The sequence below is a fragment of the Malus domestica genome, chromosome 12 (assembly GCF_042453785.1).
Source record: "Malus domestica chromosome 12, GDT2T_hap1".
NCBI lineage: Eukaryota > Viridiplantae > Streptophyta > Magnoliopsida > Rosales > Rosaceae > Malus > Malus domestica.
In genome coordinates, this window is record NC_091672.1 from 28,061,296 (window position 1) to 28,087,323 (window position 26,028).

The 26,028-nt window shown below is 36.0% G+C and overlaps 1 long non-coding RNA gene across 3 annotated transcripts; it reads right to left on the reverse strand.

Annotated features, from left to right (window-relative positions):
* Positions 1–8,649: 8,649 nt before the first annotated feature.
* On the reverse strand, positions 8,650–9,702 carry LOC114820237 (uncharacterized). 3 transcript variants are annotated; one of them, XR_003767715.2, is made up of 4 exons: positions 9,318–9,702; positions 9,028–9,109; positions 8,886–8,933; positions 8,650–8,779 (listed from the first exon to the last, which is right to left on the reverse strand). It is a non-coding gene; the product is annotated as an uncharacterized lncRNA (long non-coding RNA). The 3 variants fall into 3 exon arrangements; XR_011574125.1 differs by having other exon boundaries at positions 8,656–8,797; XR_011574124.1 differs by having other exon boundaries at positions 8,656–8,933.
* Between the last annotated feature and the right edge of the window lie 16,326 nt (positions 9,703–26,028).

Here is a 26,028-nt window from a genome sequence, read left to right on the forward strand (position 1 = left end):
CTGAGGGCTGGTTTGGTATTGCTGTGCTTTGAAAAAAAGCTGTTGTGAGAATAAGCGGCTGTGCTGTGAGAATAAGCGGCTGTGAAATAAATCAGCAGAGTGTTTGGTAAACTTTTTTGTAAAAGTGCTTTTAGAAAGAAAAAAAACAGTCTGATAGTGGGTCTTTTCATTAAAGGAGCACTGTAGTTCTGTGTGCTTTGAAAAAAAACCAGTTTTCCAAAGCTACAAATGGCAGCTTCAGTTTTTTCCTTTGATTTCAGCTTATTCTCACAGCAGCTTCCAAAATAAGCTATTTTTTTTTAGTTTACCAAACACCAAAAACACTCACAGCTTTTTTTCATAGGAGCTTTTTTTAAAATCACTTAACCCCAAACTGGGGCTGAGTTTACCAAAGCCCTTTGCACTAACAATCCCAAACTTGCAGAGGGGGTGGACGCCGATAGACGCACACCCCTGCACTTGGCTTCTGCTAAGGGCCACAAGGAGACCGTCGAGGCTTTGTTATCTGTGTACGCTGGTGTGTGCTCGGATTTTGATGAAAATGGAAGAATCCCTCTTCACTATGCAGCCATGAGAGGAGAAGTTGAGGTGCTCCAAAAGTTGATTGATAAAAATCCTGAGTCCATTTATGACAAAGTTAAAAACAGATCGAAAGAAACAGTTTTGCACTTGTGTAGTATACACAACTAGTTAGAGTGCTTGAAACTGTTGGCTGATAGACTGTTGGTTGAAAGAGACGACAGAAATGGTGAGTTCCTCAACTCAAGAGCTGGCTGTGATGGTGGTGTGACCATCCTGCACTTAGCTTTGATGCTAAGGCAAATTAAGGTACGTATATATATTTCCATTTTCTATACTAGCAGATGCCCACACTGCATGAACAATTTTATTTTGTTTTGTTTTTTATTATGAAGTGTAACTAGTTTTTAAAATTAAAAAAAAAATAGTTACGAAAATTGGTATAATGATGAGCAGTTTTTTTTTATTATTTTATTTTATTTGTAAGTTTTTTATTTAACAATTTTTTTTTTGAGTTTTAAATGCATCATGCTATACTAACTTGGATGTGAGGTTGCTGTAAAAAATAGTAAAATTTATGTTTATGTAATTACTAAATTGACCAAATTTTTTATTTTGGGTTAATCTCAGTTTATCAACCTGAAATTTTTTAGTTTTTAAAATTTGGCATATCAAGTTTTTTCATCCCAAAGTGTAGTGGGCGAGACCCATCCTGGAATTTGCAGTCGTATGTGGTGTCCACTTAATATAACAATAGAAGTATGTGGTGTAATGGTTAAGTAGAGTTTGGTTGTACACGAGGTCCACTGTTCGAAACTTGCTGACGCCAATGATTTTAAAACTCCCAACCAAAAACCTTCTACCTTTTTTATCAGTTCATATAAAATAAGGTTTATATATTCGAGAATAAGATTCAGTTATGTTGAAAGAAATATCTTGTAATATTTTTGAGCTAGTCATAACCTTAAATTTTTATGTTATGTTGAAAGAAATATCTTACAATGTTTTTGAGCTAGTCATAACCTTAATTTTTACTTGAATCTAACATATGAAATCCTTTTTTACCAAAACTTGTAAACAAGCTCTATTTTTATAACATAACCATCTCAATACTAAATTTTGTAGCTCTGACTTTAACTAAAAAGCTAGAAAATTTGACTTTTAATTGTTCTCCAATTAACTATATTATTATATGTTTTTTTTCTTAAATTTCTTTCATTTAGTTTAAAGGCCCCTCTTGATATAAATTTCTAACTCCATCACTGCCAAAGTGGTATCTGAAATCATAGTTTTATGACACTTTCTTACATCCATTAAGATTAGTGTTAAATCAGCTGACGTGGTGCATACGTGGACAATAACAGAGCGCCACGTGTCAAAATGCGCCCACGTGGAATTTAAAAAAAAAAAACACCATCTCCTATCTCTTTCCCCGAAAACGGGATCATCTCCAGATCCCTTCCTCCTAAGACCATCTTCAAAGGAGATGTCAAATATGCCAAATAGGATTAAAAGACATTTAAGTGCTCTCCAGTGAATATGCCATATATAATGTGGCATGTGAGTCATTTAACACCTTGCTTTCTAGCTGCCTTTTTTGACAGCAAATAAAGAAGGAGTCAAATATATTTTATTTAATTTTTAATGCATGGGTCCCATTAACAACCAATAGAATAAAAACTAAAACTAATTTTGATTATTTTTTAGTAGTTAATGTATCTCTAGGCCCAATAAAATAATAAAATAAATATTTGACACATCCATTGGAAAAGAAGAAAATTTAGCACTTGTATTCAATTTGCCACATCAACCATCAATTAAAATTTTGACATACTATATTTGACATCTCCTTTGGAGATGCTCTAATCCACCAAATCAGGGGATCCGGACCATTTAAATTTGATCCAACGGTTGAAGTTATTATAATTTAAAGTGGGCCCTTATTTGTAACTGTTTGATCAAATTTCAACAGCACGGATTCCTTGATTTGGTGGATTAGGAGGAAGGGATCCAGAGATGATCCATTTCCTCTTTCCCCCACCCCCACCTCAATCCCAGCCAACCTTCCTTCATTCTCTCCTACTGTACCCTCTCCCCTAGTGGGAATCATAGCCACACATCCCTTAATCAACAAACTAAACCTCCAATTTCTCTAATACAAAACCTAGCCATGCCTCTAACAGAGCTTTGATTGAAGCTTAAACCTTCACATTTTGGTTTTAAGAAGACAAAACGCAAAAACTTCGAAGCCAACCCCAGATTTGCTAAAACCGTCGTTGCTCCGACGGTTCAGGAACTCGGCGTTGTCCAACAACCTAGCAATGACCGCCATAGAAATGCAGTGGCGTAGTTCCGGGCTCTGCGCAGACCGCCAACCACCGATCTCACCGCGATCCTGTTTATCTTCGTTGGTCCATGAGGGTTCTAGATCGTGCATGTTTTAGGGAGAGAGGTTTGGGTGAGCGCAAATGAAAGAATGGAGGAACGGTTGGGTGGGATTGGGGGAGGTAGAAGACGATGAGTTTTTTTTTTAAATTTTTCTACTTTTTATTATTTTTTTAATTTTCATGTGTGCCCCATTGACATGTGGCACCTAGTCATTGTCTACGTGGGTGCCTCATCACTAGTTAACGACTGATTTAACAACAACCTTAACGGATGTATGAAAGTATTCCTAAATTATGACTTCATGTACCATTTTGAGACAAAAAAAATATTTGATGTACTAAATGTTGAAACCAATAAATTTCAAAGTAGTAAACTGAGATTAACCCTTTTATTTTTGTTTAGTTTTTATAAGTGAGTTAAAATAGTAATTTCATAGAGTTTTGGTTGACAACTAGGGTTCTATTAATAGGTAGTTTAGGTATGTTCACGTGTAAATTTTCTTTTGTTTGTTCCCCTTTTTATATAGTTTATAGGAATAATCTCAGTTTACTACTGTGAAGTTTTTAAATTTTCAATATTTGATACATCAAGTATTTTTCGTCTCAATTTGATACCTAAAATCATAATTTTATGACACTTTAACACATCCGTTAAGTTTTTCATAAGAACTTCTGTTAACTGATGACTCAGCACTCACATGGATAATGACTGAGCGCTACATGTCAATATGGCACACGTGAATTTTTTAAGTGACAAATTTCAAAGGATTTTAATAGATTCTACAATTCCATATGGATTTTGACAAATTATTATGAATTTCTGTTATAGATTTTTATGGATTTATATGGATTTCTTTCATGTATTTCTTAGGATTTCTTTTTTGACTCATACAATATAAATTCTTTTCTCGCTGCACAATCTGAAGAAAACATAAACATATATATATATATGTGTGTGTGTGTGTGTAGATATGGAAATATAAACCAATCAAATATGTCTTTTCTTTCCCTTTCTCATTTGAATTGTGATTTCTTTACGAAAAATAATTTTAACTAACCAAAACAAGTAATGCTTCTTAGATCAAATGTCTCAAAATTAATCATTTTTCCTCAACAATTGATTAGTTCATAATGTGTTGTTCAGTCAAATTACAACTACCAATATAAATACGAATATAAATAGGCTTTGGAAGATGCTTGCACCCTTACACTAACATGATTACACAAAAAAGAACAGAAAGCTTGAATTGACAATAAGATTCTTAGTAGTAATTTCGAAGAGTTCAATTAACACGGTAAAAAATTAACACCTTCAGATAGAACGCATAATCATTACAAGAACGATTAGCAGCCATTAACACTTCCCCATAATCATTACAAGAACGGTTATTAGCCATTAACACTTCCCATCAAAGCATTACAAGAAATAATATTACACGGTCCAAAATAAAGGAATAAAAAATTTAAAAAAATGTTGTAGTTTGCAACTGGGACGGTGATGGATGAACGTGAAAGGAAATCAGGTTGGCAAGTTCTATGTCTGGAAGAAAATGGAGAGTGAGAAAGAAAGATCAAGTTGCGGAATGAAGAAAGAGAGAAAGAGCGAGGGGATTGGAAAGAAATCCTAGGGTGGAGGTAGGATTTTGTTATGCTTATAATCCCTTCTCAAATCCTACAAAATCTCTTATTGAAAGAAATCCTTCAAAATTTATGAATTTTTTAATACCGATAGATTTGCATGGACTCTATAAAAATCTTTCAAAATCCTAGTTGACTACACTATGATTCTAAAGTCTTTTAAAATTCTTTAATTGACTACCCCTGTATTTGAATGAATTCTTTTAAAATCTTTTAAAATCCTAGTTGACTACACCATAATTTTAAAGTCTTTTAAAATGCTTTAAAATTCGGACTAGGATTCTCTTACATCCTCTTTCCATCCCCTTCCATCCTCTCCTTTCACATTCTTTATTTTATCTTTTTGTTTCTACAAAAAATTAATATAAGATGTCATCATGGATTAACCGTCACCGTTTAAATAGTAGATGAGGTAAGGGAAAGAAAAAAAAAGGGGTGAGAATCCCTACTCCTTAAAATCCTCATTTGACTACACCTCATAAGTTATCTGATAAACATTGAGGAGGAATCGCAAATGACCAAATTTGAGCCTCTATCTCCCTTTGACCAAAAACAAGGGAGCTTTAATGAAAAGAGTTTGGACCAACAAATATTTAACCAAAAACCATCTCAAAATGTTATTTAACCAAAATGGCTCAAAGTTTAATAAAAAAACATCCAAAACTATTGTCCATAGGTCAAACTTACAAGCCCAACCATTACAAATCTACACTTCTGTAAATACCCCTAAATGATTTCATATTGTCCTAACTCTTCACCAACCTCAACCCAGCATAAAACAGCCATAATAACTTTATGTCTTCCTATCAAATTGAATTCCCCCATTTCAAAAACAACCAAATCAAAGTTAAAAAAGGGAAGCATTCATCGGAACAAAGCCACCGAAACAAGTTCAAAGAAGTTTAATGGCAGAAATCGACGAAAAAATGTCTTAAAAAAAACCAAAACATAAAACTGTTTCTGGAGAACCCAAAACATAACATTGTTTCTGTAAAAAAAAATCAGATATAGTGTTTGTTTTGTCTGTGCACAAACAAACACTGTATCTGGAAAGAAAAGAACCAAAATCCAAAAACAGTGACTTAAATTCCATAAACAGTGACTTAGATTCCATAAACAGTCTATATTTTAACCTTTGACTGTTTCTTTTCTTTCATGCATCAGTTGGTTATAAAGAAACATGATGCTTATTTTGCTTTGAATCCAAATACAGTGAATTTCACTATTTATTTTCTAGCTTACATTTAAGAAACAGTGTGTCTATTTCATTTGGATCCAGAAACAGTGACTTAGATTCTAGAAATAGTAACTTAGATTCCAAAAACAGTGACTTAGATTCCAGAAACAGTTTATTTTTACATTCCAAAAACAATGACCCATCGTTATTATTGAATAGCATGCAGATCTCAAATTTATTTTCTGAAGAAACAAACGATGAACTCCACTGACGAAGAAAAAATGTACCTCGAATACACTATGAATAATAACAACGATCACATTTCAACGAAATAATACAAAATATAAATTAAATAGTATGAGGATCTATATTTTTGTTTCCAAGAAAAAGAAGAATGTCTGCAAAACAACGATGAACTCCATTAACAACGAAAATCTGGAACTCAACCTAATAAAGTTAGGGGTAAAATCGACAAATCATAATTTATTATAGTTGAACATTTTTTAGTTGGACTACTTTAATATGAACGTTGTACTAATCATTAAACAAAAATTATAACATGATTTTTTATTAAAACTAAAACTTTTCAAACCCTTTTTATTAGTTTCCTTAAAAAAAAAATAAAAAAAACGCCTCCATCTCCCGACTGCACATGGGGCAGCGGTAGAATGAATCCACTCCTTTTTGTGCTGCATATGGGTTTCCGTTCCGCAGATCTGCAATCCACTCCCTTCCCTTACCTCCCTTTCAACTGGAATAAAAGAGAATTCCGTCCATCTGCATCTCAAAAAGTTGCAAGAAGTATTAGCAGCAGAACTGTTGCCGGTCATCGATTCGGCATCTTCCGCTATCACCAACTCCGAATCCGAAGACAACCCATTGTAGTCAAAGCCTAATCCGAAAACCCCAGTTGGCTGGCCGACGGACGGAAAGCTTAGTCTCGAATGGGTTAGGAACCTCAGGTTTGTTTTTTATTGGGCATCTAGAAATCTGGACCCAACCCAATTGCCCGACGTGTTTCCCGTAGAGATTGTCGATAGCTTGGTCCACTGCACATCCAAGATCCTTCACAAAGAGGCAAACGTCGATCAGCTAGGCCTGGAATCTACCGTGGTGGTCGTCGGAGACCTTCATGGTCAGCTGCACGACTTCCTTTTTCTTTTAAATGATCTTCACCCTTTTAGGTTTTTCGGTTTGTAGGCTTTTAGTTTTTTTTTTCATTTTTTAATAACCATCTGGGCACATATTGATACGTGGCGTCTAGTTATTATTCACATGAGAATCACATCATCAGTTAACGAAACTTTTGACGGAAAACTTAACAGATTTGTAAAACTATTCTAGAATTATGACTTTAATTAAGTATCAAACTGAGACAAAAAAAATTTAGACATATCAAATGTAGAAAATCAAGAAAATTCAAAGTAGTAAATTGAGATTAACCCAAATTTATGTGTACTTTCTTTTGTTTGCTCCCCTTAGGAGCATAATTTCCACCAAATTAATAAAGTGTATATATTATTTTGCAGACTATACGTTACCTGCTTTCCGTTGATGCTATAAGAGCAGAAGCAACTGGTGTGAATGGGATGTCTCTGACCATGTTAGATATCTTAGAGTACAGCAGCGTTGCCAGAGAGGACTTTAGCAGAAGCTTAGAAATTCAACAGATTTTGATGGACGCAGGATTAATCAGAAGACAAAATAATGAAAATGATAAACCTAACTCAGATGTTGCCGCCGCTGCTGTTGTTGTACAAGTAGCACCATCGGAAATGGGATCAAAACCAGCAAGGTGGTGCTGGATAAAATTGATGAAATGGTTGAGATATCCGAGTAATTGGGTGGTCGAGACACGTGGCATGCTGATGGTTGTGGCTACGATGATCTCGACCATGACTTTTCAAGCCATAGTCAACCCACCAGGTGGTGTTTGGGAAACCAATAATACAAACACTACCATTTATTATTCTGGAACCAATGATAACAGACCAATTTGCAGTGAAGAGAGAACATGCATAGCTGGAACTGCAGTGTTAAGCTACGGTACTGATGACGTCTACAATTACTTCGCCGCTTTCCTAACATCCAATACCATCTCGTTCCTTGCTTCTTTGAGTGTTACCCTTTTGCTCGTTAGTGGATTTCCTCTCCACAATCGGTTCTGCACGTGGCTCCTATCGATGTCCATATGCGTCACTCTCACATTCCTGGCACTCACCTACAGCTACAACCTTTGACCTATACCGGATATCCGTTCTTACTTGGACTGCTTTGCTGGGCATAGTCGGTATAATGCACACTATTCGGTTTCTTATTTGGGTGACGAAGAGGTTGCGGCGCATGTTCTTCAGGTCAAAATCATGTTCTTGTTTGTGTAATTACTCTGCCGTGGTGTGTTAGCTTGAGAAAATAATTAACTAGGTCAGACACCCTGTATGCATGTAGCAATTAGGGTTTGGGGTAATGAACTACGTCAATGACGCTTTCTCGATCTTTACTGGGTTGGTAATTCAGGAACGTCGCTTAGTTATGATAAATAATCCATCTGCTATGCAAAGTGGAAGTGTTTGTTGTCAGTGATGCGGGATGGTAGCTACTTAGAGAAGTAGTCTTGTCTAAGGAAATAATCTCTCTTAATGTTTAGGAATTAATATTGTAACTTGATTTTGATTGTATTTCTGATTTGTAGAAATCTTTAATTGTCAAGTATGCATGCTTGTATTAATAATCCTTTGTGGTATGAATAGAATTATCACTAGCAAAAATGCCCGCGCTTCGCAGCGGGTTTTGGAATCATAACCCACAATCTATCAAAACCACTTCTAAATAATTCCAAAATTAATCAAAGCAACTTAATTCACATGATATAATAAGTCTTTCAGTTTCATCTAGATTCTATTGGATTTTCATCAAGAGCCTACGTACACCATCAAAATAGCTAATTTCTAATTCCTAACTATATACAATTTACATGATTTTTTATGGATTCTACAACGTGCTTGTTTAATTGTCCCTAACGTGTTGTAGTAGCTGTTGGTGATGTGGTCAAATGCACCTGCACAGAAATTCAAAACTAAATCCTGATATGAGATTGTGCTTGTTTAATTTCCAAGTTTTACCTGTTAAATCATGGTGAATCAATATGACAACATCATAAATACCTTTTTTAAACCTCTTGGGATTGAAGTCAAGCCGAGTCATTTGTGACGCTGCACAAAATTCTTGCAGTTTCAGCAATCTAAACAAAGCATATATAAGCATTAATAATAAAGTATTTGCGATAAAAAAAGTTTGTTCACTTACAGCGAGGCCACCGGAGCCAAGTCAAAAAAGAGCAATTGATGATTCTTTTTCGGTTTTGTTACATTTAAAGTGGCAACCAAACCTGATGTTGTAAAAAACATAATTCAGCATTACATTAGAATCGGTTTTAATAAATATGTATGTTACACGTAAGATTATTAGGTAGCTCTGCGTTGAATAATTAGAATCGGTTTTAAGTCGACTAATATTCTATTTGACTTGTATTCAACTATATGAAAGTGAAAGTACTGTAAGTCAACATAGATAGTATAACTGAACGATTTTCTCACCATATCATTAAGTAATATGCTTAGAAAACCACCAATTCGATCATGAGATCCGATTACTTTGGGCCTCAAAATCTTCATATTTGGACTCTAAACTTCTTGTTCGACTGAAAGGGTTTCAAATAGTGAATTGCAAATGTAAGATGTACATTGTTGGTATATAAATATGTGCATTTATGTATCGAAATTAAAGTTTGTTATAATTTACAGTGAAGCCAATATTGTCAAATCCAAAAACAGCAACCAAAGATCCTTTTTTTTCAATTTTCCTACATTTAAAGTGGCACCCAAGCTGATGTTTGGATAATTAGAATCGTTTCTAGTTCAACTAATATTCTATTTCATTGCATCATACGCAAGTGAAAGTATTATAACTGAATATAGATAGTATAATTGTTAGTGTTTCTGAATTCAAGAGATTTAAACTTAAGAAAGAAAGCTTAACTAAGAGCAAAAACAAACCGAAGAACACAATGGAAGATGAATAGTTTTCTTCTTCTCTCTGTCAAATTGCAGAGGAATATTTCTCTGTGTTAATGAAAAAACACGAAGCACATGCTTTTACATAACTGATGGCCTAGCACTTGGGACCACACATACACTACATTTCATCCTAGACACACATCTTTCTAATCTCATGGATCACTCAACACATGGCACTCATGGCCTTTTTACAAAACTAGACATTTACACTTTGCCTCATTTGCACAAGTGAATACACCAATTCAAAACAGAAACTTATTCTAAAAAACTTTTCAGCTCAAATACTTATAATTCAACACTCCCCTTTAAGTTTTGAGCTGATTTCACACCAAGCATATCCCTGAGAAAGTTGAACCGATCCTTAGCCAAAGGTTTTGTGAAGATATCTGCAATCTGTTCTTCAGTGGGACAGTATATCAAATCAATGATTCCTTCTTGCAGTGCATCCTTAATGAAGTGATACCTCCTATCAATGTGTTTTGTCTTTTGATGGAACACAGAATTCTTTGTGATAGCAATGGCAGATGTGTTATCACAGTGAAGAGGAGTGGCTACAGTTTGTAATTCTCCAAAATCTTCCAAGACAAATCTCAGCCATATTGCTTGTGCTGTGGCTTCGGATGCACTTATGTACTCTGCTTCTGCTGTGGACAATGCCACACAGTTTTGTTTGACAGAAGCCCAAGAGAACACACCACTGCCAAAGGAGAATGCATATCCTGATGTGCTTTTGCTGTCTTCCAATGAACCTCCCCAATCACTATCACAGAAGCCAATTAAACATGATTTTCTTCCTTTCACATACTCCAAGCCATAATCCAGAGTTCCCTTGATGTATCTGAGTACTCTCTTTGCAGTCCCATAGTGTCTATTGGTAGGACAGTGCATGTACCTTGCCAATAAACTAGCTGCATACATTATATCCGGCCTTGTAGCAGTGAGATATAGAAGGCTTCCCACAATGCTCCTATACAATTCATCACTTGCAGATCCACTTCCATCATCTTTAGACAATTTTTCCGTAGCTACCAAAGGAGTTGAGACAGTCTTTGCTTCATTTAAACCAAATTTGCTCAGTAAAGAACTAGCATACTTCTTCTGATTAATGAAGATGCAGGAATCAGTTTGTATCACTCCCATCCCAAGGAAGTGGTGAAGGAGACCTAAATCTGTCATCTCATACTTCATTTTCATATCTTCTTTGAACTCTTCTAGCATTGGTTTGCAATTGCCAGTGTAGACAATATCGTCTACATAGATAGAGACAATCAGAATATCCTCTCCCCTTGCTTTTATATACAGTGTTGGTTCACTCAAGCTTTTCTTGAAACCACACTGTGAGAAATAACTGTCTATCTCTCCATACCAAGCTCTCGGAGCTTGTTTTAGACCATAGAGGGCCTTATGAAGTTTGTACACCATTTCTTCCTTGCCTTTTACTACAAAACCTTCAGGCTGCTCAACATAGACATCTTCTTGTAGAACTCCATTCAAAAAAGCCGATTTCACATCTAGTTGATACAGTTTCCAGCTCTTTTGTGCAGCCAAAGCTATTAAGGTTCTAATGGTGTCCAACCTAGCAACCGGTGCATAAGTCTCATTGTAGTCCAAACCAGGCTTTTGTGCATAGCCTTTTGCCACCAGCCTGGCTTTATTCTTCAACACTGAACCATCAAGGTTTAATTTGGTTTTGTAAACCCATTTAACCCCTATGACAGGCTTTTCAGTTGGTCTGTCAACAAGCTTCCAGGTGCTATTCTTTTCAATCATAAACAGCTCATCCTTCATAGCTTTTAACCAAGACTCATCTTGTTTGGCATCCTCATACTTCTCTGGATCCATGATACACAGATTACATTGAGCCAATACATCATTCAGATTTCTCCATTTCAAAGGTGTATTATCAAATGCTTGATTTTGTCCTTCAATTGCATTTGACATGCTTGAAGATTCACCTAAGATAGGTGACCTTGATTCAGATTCATAGTCTTCACTATTAAGAGTTCTTCTAGACTGAGATAGAATAGGTGATGTAGGGGACAACACCATTCTGTCATTACTCTCTGTGCTTATATCACTGTGCATGAAACTTCCAGTATTAAGAAATGTTGACCCTGAGTTCTCTTCCCAATTCCATACAGCTTCTTCATCAAACACAATGTCTCTTGACAAGAACAACTTCTTAGATAATGGATCAAACACCCTATACCCCTTCTCACAAGTTGCATACCCCACAAATACTCCTTTTAGACTTTTTGGTTCCAGTTTATGTCTCTGTTCACTTGGAACATGAACATAACACAGAGATCCAAATACTCTCAGATGAGCTATTCCTGGCTTTCTACCAGAATAAGCTTCAAAAGGTGTAATGTTGTTTAAGGCCTTTGTGGGGCATCTATTCAGAATATACACAGATGTATGCACAGCTTCTGCCCAGAGAAAATATGGCATCCTCTTCTCATGCAACATAGATTTCGCCATTTCAATCACTGTTCTGTTCTTTCTTTCCACTACTCCATTTTGTTGTGGAGTATATGCAAGAGTAAGCTGTCTTTGTAAACCTTCTTTCTCACAGAACTGATCAAATTCTGCAGACTTGAACTCCCCTCCTCTGTCACTTCTCAATGTTTTAATCTTGAAACCACTTTGTAATTCTGCCATAGCTTTGAATTTCTTAAAACAGTTGAACGCATCTGACTTATATCTCAAGAAATAGACCCAAATCATTCTGGTAAAATCATCTATCAGCAGCATGAAATACTTATTTCCAGCAAGTGACTCAGTCTTCATAGGTCCACACAAATCGACATGAATCAATTCAAGTGGAGCAGTTGCTCTATACACCTGATTTCTAGGGAATTCTTCTCTGTGCTGTTTACCAAATTGGCATCCTTCACAGACTCCATTGTACTCTGCAAGCTGTGGTAAACCATGTACCATTTCCTTGTCTCTCAATTGTTTGAGACCACCAAAATGTAGATGTCCAAATCTCCTGTGCCAAATCTCAGTGGAGTGAGTAACACTTGCTTTCAGCACCATTTGATTTTCAGAGAACAAAGTCAGTGGATAACACCTATTTACTTTCTTTTTCACTCTCATAACCAAGCATTCTAGTGATGGACCATCATACACATTGCACATTCCACCTCCAAACACCAAGAAGTATCCATGTTCATCCATCTGACCAACACTGAGTAAGTTCTCCTTTAACCCGGGAAGATACATTACTTCTCTAACATATTTTCTCCCTTTATTTGTATCAATAACTAAAGATCCCATTCCTGCAACATTCACAAGATCTCCAGTTGGCATTTGGACTTTACCAGCTACATTGGTTCTAACCTCAACAAGCAAATCGACATTTCCTGTCATGTGATTGCTACAACCACTGTCTACATACCACTCTCCATTCACCTTTGGTTCTGTGACAGTGTTGTTTGCATAAAACAGATTTCCTGTCATCTCCAGTTGACTTGCATTATTTGCCTTTTGCACTGACCTGCCTACATTACACTCCCTAGCCCAATGCCCAAATTTATCACAGTTGAAACACTTTGGTTTCCCTTTGTATCTACACTCACCAAAGTGATACTTAGAACACACTTTGCACTGAGGCTTTGCAACCTCCTGACCCACAGACTGAGGTGCATTTGCACTCTGATAATTGTGCAGAGGAGATTTCTGCTGAAATTTGGGTTTTGATTCCCATTTCTTGCCTTTAGAATTCCAATTTCTCTGAGTTCTAGATGAACTCGAATGACCACCACTCTTGTTCTGCTCCTTTGGATTCACTGAGAGTGAAGAGAATGCTCTCTCATTTGCATCAACCATATGCAAATCAAACCGTTGTTCTTGACTCTTTAAGATTGCAACTACTTCCTGCAATTCCACAGTCTCTAAGCACTTTGTATTTTCTATAACCAAACAGATAGAATCATAAGGTTTGCTAAGACTTATCAGGACCTTCTGCACTAGTCTCTCATTCGACAACGATTCACCAAATGTTCTCATCTGATTTATTAGATCATTCAACCGTGTAAGATAGCTAGACAAAGACTCATCATCTCGCATCCTAGCATATTCAAATTCTCTTCTAAGATTCTGCAATTTCACAGATCGTACCTGATCACCACCATGATACTCTCCATACAACAAATCCCATGCCATCTTCGCTGACTCGGCATTGGTGATTCGAGGGAAGATTTGATCCGAGACTGCATTCTGAATGATTCCCAAAGCCTTTGCGTCTTGCATCAACACAGCTGACATTTCTTCATCTCCATCATCCTCCGACGATCCTTCAGACTTCTTCTTCTTCGGATCCGACGTTTTAACTCCTTTCTCCACCAAATTCCACAACCCATGCGATTTGAAAATTGTCACCATTTTGATTCTCCAGAACTCGTAGTTCTCACCGGAGAAGATTGGAGTCCTCACTTCCGAGCCTCCAGATCCAGACATGGTTTTGATCTGAATCGACAACCTTCACAGAGTTTCAAGAGAGCTTCGATTGAGCTCGACAACTTCACAGATTTACGCCCAGATTGTTAAATCCAACCAGGCTCTGAGGCCATGTTAGTGTTTCTGAATTCAAGAGATTTAAACTTAAGAAAGAAAGCTTAACTAAGAGCAAAAACAAACCGAAGAACACAATGGAAGATGAATAGTTTTCTTCTTCTCTCTGTCAAATTGCAGAGGAATATTTCTCTGTGTTAATGAAAAAACACGAAGCACATGCTTTTACATAACTGATGGCCTAGCACTTGGGACCACACATACACTACATTTCATCCTAGACACACATCTTTCTAATCTCATGGATCACTCAACACATGGCACTCATGGCCTTTTTACAAAACTAGACATTTACACTTTGCCTCATTTGCACAAGTGAATACACCAATTCAAAACAGAAACTTATTCTAAAAAACTTTTCAGCTCAAATACTTATAATTCAACAATAATGAAAGGATTTTCTGACCATTCAAGCAAAGCAATATGCACTGGAAACCACCAAATTGATTACGAGATCCATTTACTTTGGGTTTCCAACTTCATCGCACTCGGTTTCTAATCTACTTGTTCGAGTAAAAAGATTCCAAATGGTGGATTGAAATACGCTCATTGTATTGCAAACGTGAAAGTAAAATATACATATTGTTAGTATATAAAAGTGTTCATATGAGTCGAAATTAAAGTTTGTCCAAACTTACAGCGAGGCCACAGCAACTGAATATCCTTTTTTCAATCTCCTACGTTTAAGTAGCATCCAAACCTAATTTTGGAAAAGAAAATATTCAACATTACATTAGCTTCAGATACATAAGTCAAGATAGTAATGTTCTTTAGTTTTGGATTGAACTAAATGTTTGTAATGAAGAATAAATTGTGTACCTTGTACTTATATTTCTACAAAACGAAAGGATTTTAACAAATATGTAAGTTAAAGGTGGGATTATTAAGTATTTACGTGTTGGATTATTAGGACCTACTCAAAGTCGACTAATATTAAGTTGGATTAAATTGTATGAAGCGGAAACTACTATAACTGAATTTAAGTAATATAATAAAACAAATGAAACCTATCAGTAATAGAACAAAACAATTATAAGTTAATAGAGAAACTGTAAGCGAAAAAGATGACATACTTACCCTGCTTCTCTGAAAGAAGGCTTGACCACCTCTATCCATCTGATTAAAATTGTCAAATTAGATCTCATCTACAGTTGCTTCAGCTGTATTCATATTGCTGCAGGATGCGCTTTTTTTTTTTTTTTTTTTTCTCTTTTGTTTTGGACTTCAGAAATTTTTTTAAGGCTATCTATATCTGAAGCGATAGAATCGCACTCTTGTTGCATCACAAAACTTTGTTCGTCAAATGTAAGGCTTTCAGGTAACATATGCTCATAATCAGTACGACAAACATTTTCAATAAACATTTCAATTCCAATTGGAGTGCCAAAATTACTATCATTTTGTAGCATCTGATTCCTTTTGTTATTCATAGTTCTTTTTACCTTCACGTGTAGAAATTGTAAAATCCAAAGAACAAATCGATAGCTCCACCAGCCAAAAACCGATAGATTGACATCTGAGAAGGAAAAAATGAAACACGCATAAATAAAATTTAAAATTTTCCATCATACCTAAATTGTAATTAAATAAAGCGAATACACAGTAACATTACTTAAACATTACACGGCTCATGTTTTTAGATGCAAATGTACTAAATGTTTGTACTCAAGAGTCTAAGATTGAGAGTGAATAACGATAAAACTTGATGATCGAGGGAGTAAAGAACAATAAAACTTGATTGATGTGTGTAATAAATTCAACAACGCCAATTGTTTTTCTTGTGTTTTTTTTCCTGTAAAATCAACATCACACTAACAAATCGAATACTAAAACAATCCATTGAATAAAAAATTATTGAAAGGCAAAATATAAATTCAAAGTTTTGATTACATTAAAGTACAATCTTCAAGACCATATGATAGTTGGTTTAAAAATTCGATAGAAATGGAGAGATTGGGAAGTTGAAAGAAAAAAAGATTGCAAAGGGACTTGAGTTTTATAACTTTATATACAGTTGGATAGATGGATTGGGAGTTGGACAGATGGATTGGCAGTAAATTTGAAAAACAAGAAAAATTTAATGACTAAAAAAGGCATCTCATGTTTTGAGCTCAGCACCCCAAAGAAAAAGAAAGCTGAACATTTCCACTGCGCCAACAAAGGAATTATGATATCTCTTACTTTTTCTATATTTATATGTTATTTACATGATATAAAGAAATTTGGGGGGCCCTTCAAAGTGGGGGCCCTAGGCGGGCGCCTACTTGGGCTACCCTCAGGGCCGACCCTACTTATTATCAAGTCATCCATTGTGGTTTTCACAAGAAGGAATAAAGAAGGGTAATATATTGGCTTTTCATGGAAGGTATGAATGAAAGCAAAGAGGATAGGGGAACGGAGGCACAGAGGAAGGAGAGAAGTCTGAGAGTTTATCTTGATTGTTGATTCTTTCTAAGTAAAATCAAAAATAAAAAACAACTTTCAAAAGGCAAAAAGTAAGAAGGGTATATATGAAAGATTAAATAGTAGGATACCAATTAAGTATTAAAAATTTGAAAGAATGTGGAAAAAGTAGTTAAGGATGTGTGAATATCACAACCCTAAAACAATAATGGCGTGTTTACCAAACCGGAATGGAGGTAGAAGAAAGGGAATCGAATTCCAATCCAAGTGATTCCGGCGTTTACCAAATTTTGGGAATGAAAAAATTAGTGGGCTCCACCCAAAATCAGTAATCGGATTCTTGATATTCCCGGAAGCCAAATACTAACTTGAAGGTGGTAATTGAATTCCGGAAGAAAGCCAGCATCTGGAATCAAACTTCTCTACCAAAATTGCCCTCCCCTCCCATCTACCTCCCACGATTCAACCACCCAAAGCACACACCCATCCCACCCTTAACCAATGCAAACCACCGCACCACCTCCCAAACTACCAAGACCTATCACCCACTGGCGAAGCTACATAGGAACAATGCCCATCGGCTCGTCTGAAATCTCCACTGAAAGTTCAGATTCCACCCCTCAGATCTTTTGAACTGTATGCTTCTGGGTATGCTGCTGCGTTTATGGAAGGTTTGCTGCTTAGACGGAGAGAATGAGAAATAGCTAGAGACTAAGAGAGAGAGCTAGAGAGAGAGAGAGAGAGCTAGAGAGAACGGACGGAGAGAACGAAGCGAAAAGGGACTGAAAAAAATAGAAAAAAAAATGATGATGTACTCCGATGGTGTGCCAACCAATATATTCCAATATTTTCCAACGGGAATGGTTAATATTTTAATAAAACTATACATATATGTGTGTGTGTGTGTGTGTGTGTGATAGGAGCATATTTATGACACAAAACCGAGCGCAATGGCGTTCTAGGATTCATATAGCCGACCCCACTTAGTGGGAAAAGGCTTTGTTGTTGTTGTTGTTGTGAGTTAGCTTGTTCTCATGCATTTATGTTGTTATTTCTTAGTTAATTATGTATTTTAAGCTATTTTCGTGTGATTGTAGGTTCATAAGCCTTATAAAGCAATAAGGTGCATTTTGGTGCATTTTGGAGCAGTTTTGGGCTTGGAATGGATAGCACATGCATGGAGCAAGGTGGATGGACGAAATTGAAGACTAAAGAGGCTTGGAATGTGTTAAAAAGAAAGAATAATTAATGACAAAGAGCTCAGCAACCAAAGAAGAAACATGAGTCAAGATTACCTTATTTTGATCTAATCTTTCAAAATCCTCAATGTCCCTAAGTTCCAACAACATTCCTTGTCTATTTCATTCACTCATTGCCTAGCACCACCCTTGTTCCCTCCATCATTCCAAATTTCTTGCATCAATCATCACTCCACCTTCACCTTTGAATAATTTCAACACCACTCCATTTTACCCCTCATGCTTTGCATCATTACTTCACTTTCACCTTTGAATCATTTCAACACCACTCCATTTTACCCATGTTTTGCATCATTACTTCACTTTCACTTTCACCTTTGCATCATTACTTCACTTTCACCTTTGAATCATTTCAACACCACTTCATGTCCCCCTCCATTGCCTTGCACTTCCTCTATAAAAGGAAGTGTGTGTAACATAAATTTAGTTCATATATTTTTTTAGATCATTCACTCCCATTTTCAATACAACCTTCATCCAAACACATCCATTCATATTTACATCCGTTCCTCCATACAAACAAACCTTCAAACACTCACCAACACCTTGTGCCGTAGCAAAGGAAGGAAAGGAAAGTGCTTGGACGTGCGTGATGTCAACTTGGATCGTTGGAGCGTTTAGGTGTTTTGTTTCTTTTGTTTCCAATGTTAAATTCATTTTCTGATTTTGTTGCAATTATGAGTGGCTAAACCCCCATTTAGTTAGGGGGAAGTTTGAAGCCATGAACATGCTTGAGATATGAATTGATTTCTTCCAATTGTGATTTGATAAGTTGTGATTGCAATTCAATTATCTATTTTATTCATAACTGATTCTTGTATGTTTATTAAGGATACATACTTAATTTTCATGAATAAATTAGATGCTAGAATATAAATGAGTTTCACCTAATCGTTACAAGTTTATATTCATGAGTAGTGAAGGTTGTTTATCACAATCGCATTAATTGAATTCTTGGCAATTGTATCATGCATTCATAGTTATAATTGTCTCGTCAACACTTATGATTTTCATTGAACATAATGATCTCTCATTGTAACTCTATTATGCATTCATATAGAGGACTTTTAGAGAATGATTTGGGTTGTCGCATGCATTCATCCAATTCAATGAGTAAAGGAAAATCTGAGGGTTAATTTGTGCATCACGGTTAATCTGGGGTGTTGAGCATAATAGTTTATTGAAAAGCAATTGGAAATCGATTCATGTACAAGAGTGTCATGTGTGAAGAACGGACCTCTAACTAATCCATCCATCATTTTATTTCTCAAATTCATTTTAGAATCTGCCTAGTTTTATAACTTGCTTGTTTATTTCAAATTCATCCAAACCAAAATCCCCTTTTTACTTTCTTGTTTCAAAGTGTTAAATTTCTGTTTTGTTTGTGTTTTTGAGTGTTTTGATTCAAGCCAAAACACTAAATTCGTCCATAGTTGATTTAGAGTCCAAATCTGCCTAGTTTGTGCTTTTAGGCAATTTTGAGTGTTTTTAAGTTGTTTTGAATCTTTAGAATCTGTTTTGAGTCCCTTGAGTCTATTCAAACGTTTTTAATTTTGTTTTTATGTTTTTTGAGTCAATTTAAAGGTTTTAGGAAGCCCTCCTAATCCCCGGTCCAGAACGATCCCTACTTATACATATACTACAATTGTCAAAAGAAGGTTTAATTTGAGTGCTTAAATTACATCGCATCAGTGTGTGAGTGTGAAATTGTATTAAAAACTTGTGAATTTTTCTATTATTTAGATTAAGGGTATTTTAGTAATCATATTAATTTTCATTCCGATTCAGGTGAACTAGTAAACAACTTATATGAATTTTGTTTCATTTTTACTCCGATTCCAGAACATTTAAGTAAACAGCTTTAACAGGAATTCGATTCTGACACCTCCTCAATCCAATTCATTCTCAATTCAATTCCTCCTCAATCCAATTACAGTTACGTAAACGCGCCATAAAGGTAGTCGTGTGTAGGGCAGGAGCGTCATCTCCTGAAGTCTTCCCAAGTGTTGGCTCGTAACGGCCCACGACAGGTTACCCGAGTTGGTAGCACTGAGAGCATCTCCAATGGTGTTCTATATTTTGTCTCTACAATCGTATAAATGTCCGAAGCCTTCCAATGGGTCAGAAAATCTATATAAAAGAAATGCCTAATCGGATAAATGGTCCTAGTGGTCATAAGGTATTCGGATGATAGCCCATGTGGTAAAAAAATTCGGATTTGAACCCCTGTGGTCACAGTCTGTTAGGATTTAAACCCCTGTGATCTAAGTCTGTTAAGATTTACGCCCTTATGTCATTCCTCCATTGGGTTTAGGTTGGCAAAATCGGATAAATGGTCCCCGTGGTCATAAGGTATTCGGCAGATAGTCCATGTGGTAAAAAAAATTCGGATTTAAACCCCTGTGGTCTAAGTTTGTTAGGATTTATGCCTGAAACTAGAGGTTTTATCATTTCTCCGCTAAGCTTACAGGTGGAGCAGAGTTTCTCTGAGGAGACGCGACAGAACGAGGTGGAACTAATAAATCACATAATTCATTAAAATTCAAGATCTAGTAAATCAAATAATTCAAAATGCCTTTATAAAATTAACGAGTTTTTTACTCCCGAATATCCAACCGATTAATTAATTCTTTATAACATATTCTATTTTTCTTTGACAAATAAGACAGTAATCGTTAGAGTTTTCCCAGAATTTTACGTAAACCTCTCTGAGATAAATAGTTTTTTTGTGGAATTGTAAATGTGAAGTAAGTCTTCGTATCCTATTGGTGAAACTAACTATTTGAAATTCAACAGATCCTCTGTTTTCGTCTTTTTCTTCTCGTGAAATAACTGAGATGAATGAATTTTTTTACCATAAACTGAAATCTTCTTCCCCCCCCTCTTTTTATTGTAAGATATTTTTTATTTATAGATACTCAGAGAAACTCTGCTCCACCTATAAGCTTAACGAAAGAATGACAGAACCTCTAATTTCAGGCATAAATCCTAATTGACTTAGACCACAGGGGTTTAAATCCGAATTTTTTCTACCACAGGGGCTATCTTCCGAATTCCTTATGACCACGGGGACCATTTATCCGATTTGGCCAACCTAAACCTAATGGAGGAATGACAAAAGGGCATAAATCCTAACAGACTGTGACCACAGAGGTTTAAATCCGAATTTTTTTACCACATGGGCTATCATCTGAATACCTTATGACCACGGGGACTATTTATCCGATTAGGCCTAAAAGAAATTCCCACAAATAAGGATTGGTAAGTGACTCAAAATGGAGTGGAGCCCAGATGAATTTTTTAGTGGAAAACAAGATCATCACCACGTGAAATGAATGGGAAGCTGCTCTGCAGCTTTGAAAGATGTGACAATCATGTGCTGATAAAGGTTTTTTTAGGTAAAATTTGTTAAATGTCCCACATGGGGGGTTCAAAGAAACTCAATAAGTTTAAATAGAATTACCCTACTCTAACTAATACCGACGTTTTTTATGGTAAAATTTCATACCCGACGGATTGGGCAGGTGGTAAAGTTGGAAATAGTATCGGTGTCATTAGAGTGGGACGGGCCTGGCAATCCAAAAATCCAACAAAATTGTCTTTCAAATTGATATAACTCCTGACTTTGATCTCTAGTCTTTGGTTTGTTCACCATCAATTATTTTAGTTCTTCCGTGAAAATTCTCTAGAAGTGAAATCATCGGCTATGTCATTGTCGGAAATTCTTTGGAAGTGAAATCGGTCATGTCGTTGTCAGATCAAAGAAAGAGCAGCGAGAGAGAAAGAGAGAGAGAGAGCGCGCCCAACTCTATTTAGAAGATTTTATTTTGTTGTAAATTTTACTTCTTCAAGCTTCCACGGATGTCGTAATGCTGCAGTGCGAGCACTCAATCTCTGATAGGATTAAAAGCACACCACAAAGCAGCACACAAATGTCCTATTGATTTTCTTTATTAACACTAAGATTTGTCAATTGTAGCATATGAAAATAAGGGTCTTTCCTGTAGAAGATTGTTTTATCTAACTACTTAAAATGTCACAAAAACTGAGTTGCTGTCCCTACTGACCAGCCACCGAAAAATAATTATTAGACCGACTAACACTTACCTAAAGTCTACGAAATTTTATATGAACACACTAGACACACAGAGTTACACTCACACAAATATTTGGGATTTTTGGAGTTGATTTGCTATTTAAATTAAATCGAATGAAAACAGGACAGAAACAGATTTTAAGTAGTTCACAAATTAAGAAAAATGAGTTAGGGGAATTGCTATCCACCACCATATAATCATGCTAACATGTTATGTTTCATTCAAATTCCTTTTATTTCCAAATGAAGATGCTCAAGTTGGCTCAATGTTAGAACTCAACCTATTACTCTTTCTTATGTAGTATGTTAAGAGAATGACGTTTTCAACTTAACTTAGTCCCTAGCATGCAATCTAGAATGGAATATTCATAGATTTAACAAGTAGAAATCATTAAGAACAAAAAGAGTTTGAGTCATCATAAGTACTGGCGTTGTCTTACTTATCCTAGAAATTGGTTCAGATGTTAATTGCAATTAACAAGTATTACTCTAGAACATATGTAGGTCCTCATTCGACAAAGGTAGGCACACACGTATTCATAGCATTAGAATCCTAGATATGCTTACTAAGTATGCATCCGTAGAAAACACAAAGAATTCATCAATGAGACAAGTAGTGAACCAATTTTCATCCATTCAAAAAGTAATTCAAACGAAATGTCATAACAAACTTGCAATCATATTCGGGGCTTCAAAACAGCCCCTAACTACTAAAAATTTAGTTACACACAATCCTTAAGTTAAAACAAAAGATAGTCATTTAGTGATGACAATAAGTGAGAGGAAATGGTAAAACAATTGTAACTCTTTGAGTAGCCTTTATGCCAATTACTCCCTCTTAATCCTCATCTTTAATTCCATTCCCTTTTATATTTGAATAAGTGTCAGCTGCCTTATTCTTGGCTGAATCAGTTTCGGCTGCTACATTTATTGGGTTTATTGCTTTCATTGCAGTTACAAACTGCTCAACCTCTTGGTAACGTTGCAGTGTTAAAAGGTCCATAACTTCTTCTAGAAAAACGATATTAACAATCCGCGAAATGCTTCAAAAAATAGACATCCGTAGCTTTCCAAGCATATAAGGCTAATTCCTTAATTCATTATGAGCTGTTCGTAAATTGCTTCCAAAGTCAGCTGATCTGCACAAGCAGTTTTGACGAATTTGTTACTTAAAATCTCACTTATGCTATTTTTCTTTTCTGTGCTTGACAAATCCTACAAAACACAAACAAAGTAAATAGATCAAAAATATAAGGAACTAACTAAGAAAAGACAAGTGAATTTGATGTAAAATATATATAAATATGAGCTTATCAATCTCGTGTGTCCTTCATTTTCTTATCCTCAGTCAGCTATTCCGGCTTTCCTATTGTCGCGGTTCGTCGTTGCAACATCGATCTTGGTGGCAAAATCCTTCCCCGTATGGCTTTTCGGCTTCACTGTACCGTATCTTTGATCTAACGACTCTCAAGAGCCTTCTTCTTAGATCGGTAACGAAGATAAAAAAAAAAAACCCTAAGTTTTAACTGTCAGTCACTTAAAAGGAGAGGGTACCTTGAAGAAGAAGATGTTTTTCTTTTGAGTTTTTATATATATTTTTTTTAGTTTGTTAATTTTTTTTAACAAACGATATTATCTACCCTAGGGAGAGAGTAGTTTTGTTAATTTTAGTTTTTAAATATTTATAAAAGTTTGGTTTTTATTAATCCACGTTAATTGAGATGAATGGACATGTAGAACCCATTCGTGTGTTATATTAACACATAACAAAAAATTTGACGGAACGATCAATTTGATATGTTGGTTTCGTTTCAAATACCAAATTGATGGATTTTCTGTTTCAGGTAACATTTTGATTAAAAAGTCCAATTCCAGAGACCATATGTGATAAAAACTGTACAAAAAAAAAAAAAAGAGAGAAATTTGTTGTGAACATTCATAGTTTAAGTATGATTGTGTAAATCCTAGATTATATTTGATTCTAGTTATCCTTTCCTATTACTACTTGTATTACTTGGAGAAGAAGGAATATCTTCTCTCCTTTTACTACTATAAATAAAGGCACAATGTAGGAGGGATAACAACACACACATTCCCCTACAATTCTACAAACACATATCTATCTTCCCTCTCTCCTGTGCCGTCAGCCCCTCTCCCTTTGTCAGATAAAAATAGACCACGACACATTATCAGCACGCTCCTATCGCTGCGCTTAGGAATCTGACGTTGGAGAATTTTTTTTCTGCATCAAACCAGTTCATCCATATTATCACGCAATCAGGTTCTTTCAAAACAACGACTTTTAACTCGATATTTTGCAAGCCATGATAATATGAACATTCACCATGATGTATGACCCAACTTTACGTTTAACGTATTTTAGATTCTACATAAATTGTGTATGCCTCATAACCAAAATTGCTGCAATTATGTGAATTTGATATTTTTCATGAATTAAATCTTACATATGTACATGCATTGAAACTATTATTTGCATATGCATCAAAGTAAATATGTGATTCATTGAATTATATATGCATCTAACTGAATTGAATTGAAAAAAAAATATATATAAAACAATTTTTGGGAACCTAGGGTTCTTTCAAACCCGTGACCACCATCCTACATATGGGTTCCTTCACCCAAAACCGAGAGCATGCAGCCCTCTTTCTTTCCAGAAAACCCAGAAATCCGACACCTTTCATGGTGTCCCCGACCATGGCATGGCCTGCAGCCATAACCCTGAGCCTTTGGTTCAAATTCCCGACGACCTGAAGTCGTCGCATGTCGACAATTAAACTGAGATTCACCAGAATCTCGTCGGAATTTTCTCAAAAATTCGATTTCAATTTTTAGGGTTTTATAGTTGTTGAAACGTTGAGATTCTCTTATCTCCGTGGTTATCCATGACAACCGTGACTCACTCCGAGCCCCAACAACCTCGACACGACCACCTGCAGTGGCGCCGTCGATCAAAATCGATGTTCTTCCCCTGTGATACACACCCAGCACACGTTGGGGCGTTTTTGGTTCAGCCCCGAGCCTATTAGGGCTTAGATGGACACGGTCACAAACACCAGGCCTCCGGGCTTTGGTGTTCTGCTTGAAGCCTTGCCATCTGGGCTCCCCGATTATAGCCCATCCATTTGGCCCATTTTCTTCTCGGCCTGGTGAAAAAAAAAAACTTTTTGTTTTTTCTGGGCTCGCCTGCAGCGGCCCAGCTCGAAAAAAAAGGAAATTTTTTTTGTTTTGATTTTTCTTGGACCTGCCTGAAGCAGCTTGTGTGTGAAAAAAAAACACAAAGAAATTTTTTTTGCTACCTACAGTAGCCCATTTCTCTTGCCATGTCTCCCCGTGAGCCTGCAGCTCACCCATGAGCCACCCGTGGGCTTTGCCCATACTTTAGGCCCCGAGATTTTATATCTTTAAATAATTTGGGTTTTTATATTTTTCACCCACACTTTAATTTGGCCCGCAGTCCAAATAATTAATTCAATTATAATTATACACCTAAAGTTATATTTCTTGCATATTTGTTTGCATATATATTTGCGTTTGCATGCAGGAATATATGAACCTGAAGTTCATAATTACTTTGAAACTTGAAGTTTCTTATAAACATGCCTTGTTTGAAAACCTGAAGTTTTCACTTAAACATATCACCCATGAAAACCCGAAGTTTTTCATGCAAAATTAAACCAATACATGTCTATTAGAACCTGTATGTTTTACTCCTATGTGAATGGATTGATTTTTCTCCATTACACTAGCACATCTTGTCCATCTACTTTGTGATAGGAACATGTCGAATTTAAACAAACTCGACTTCACCGCTTTAGAGGTCTCTGGAAGGAACTACCCCAAGTGGGTTCAAGATATGAAGCTCCACCTCATTGCA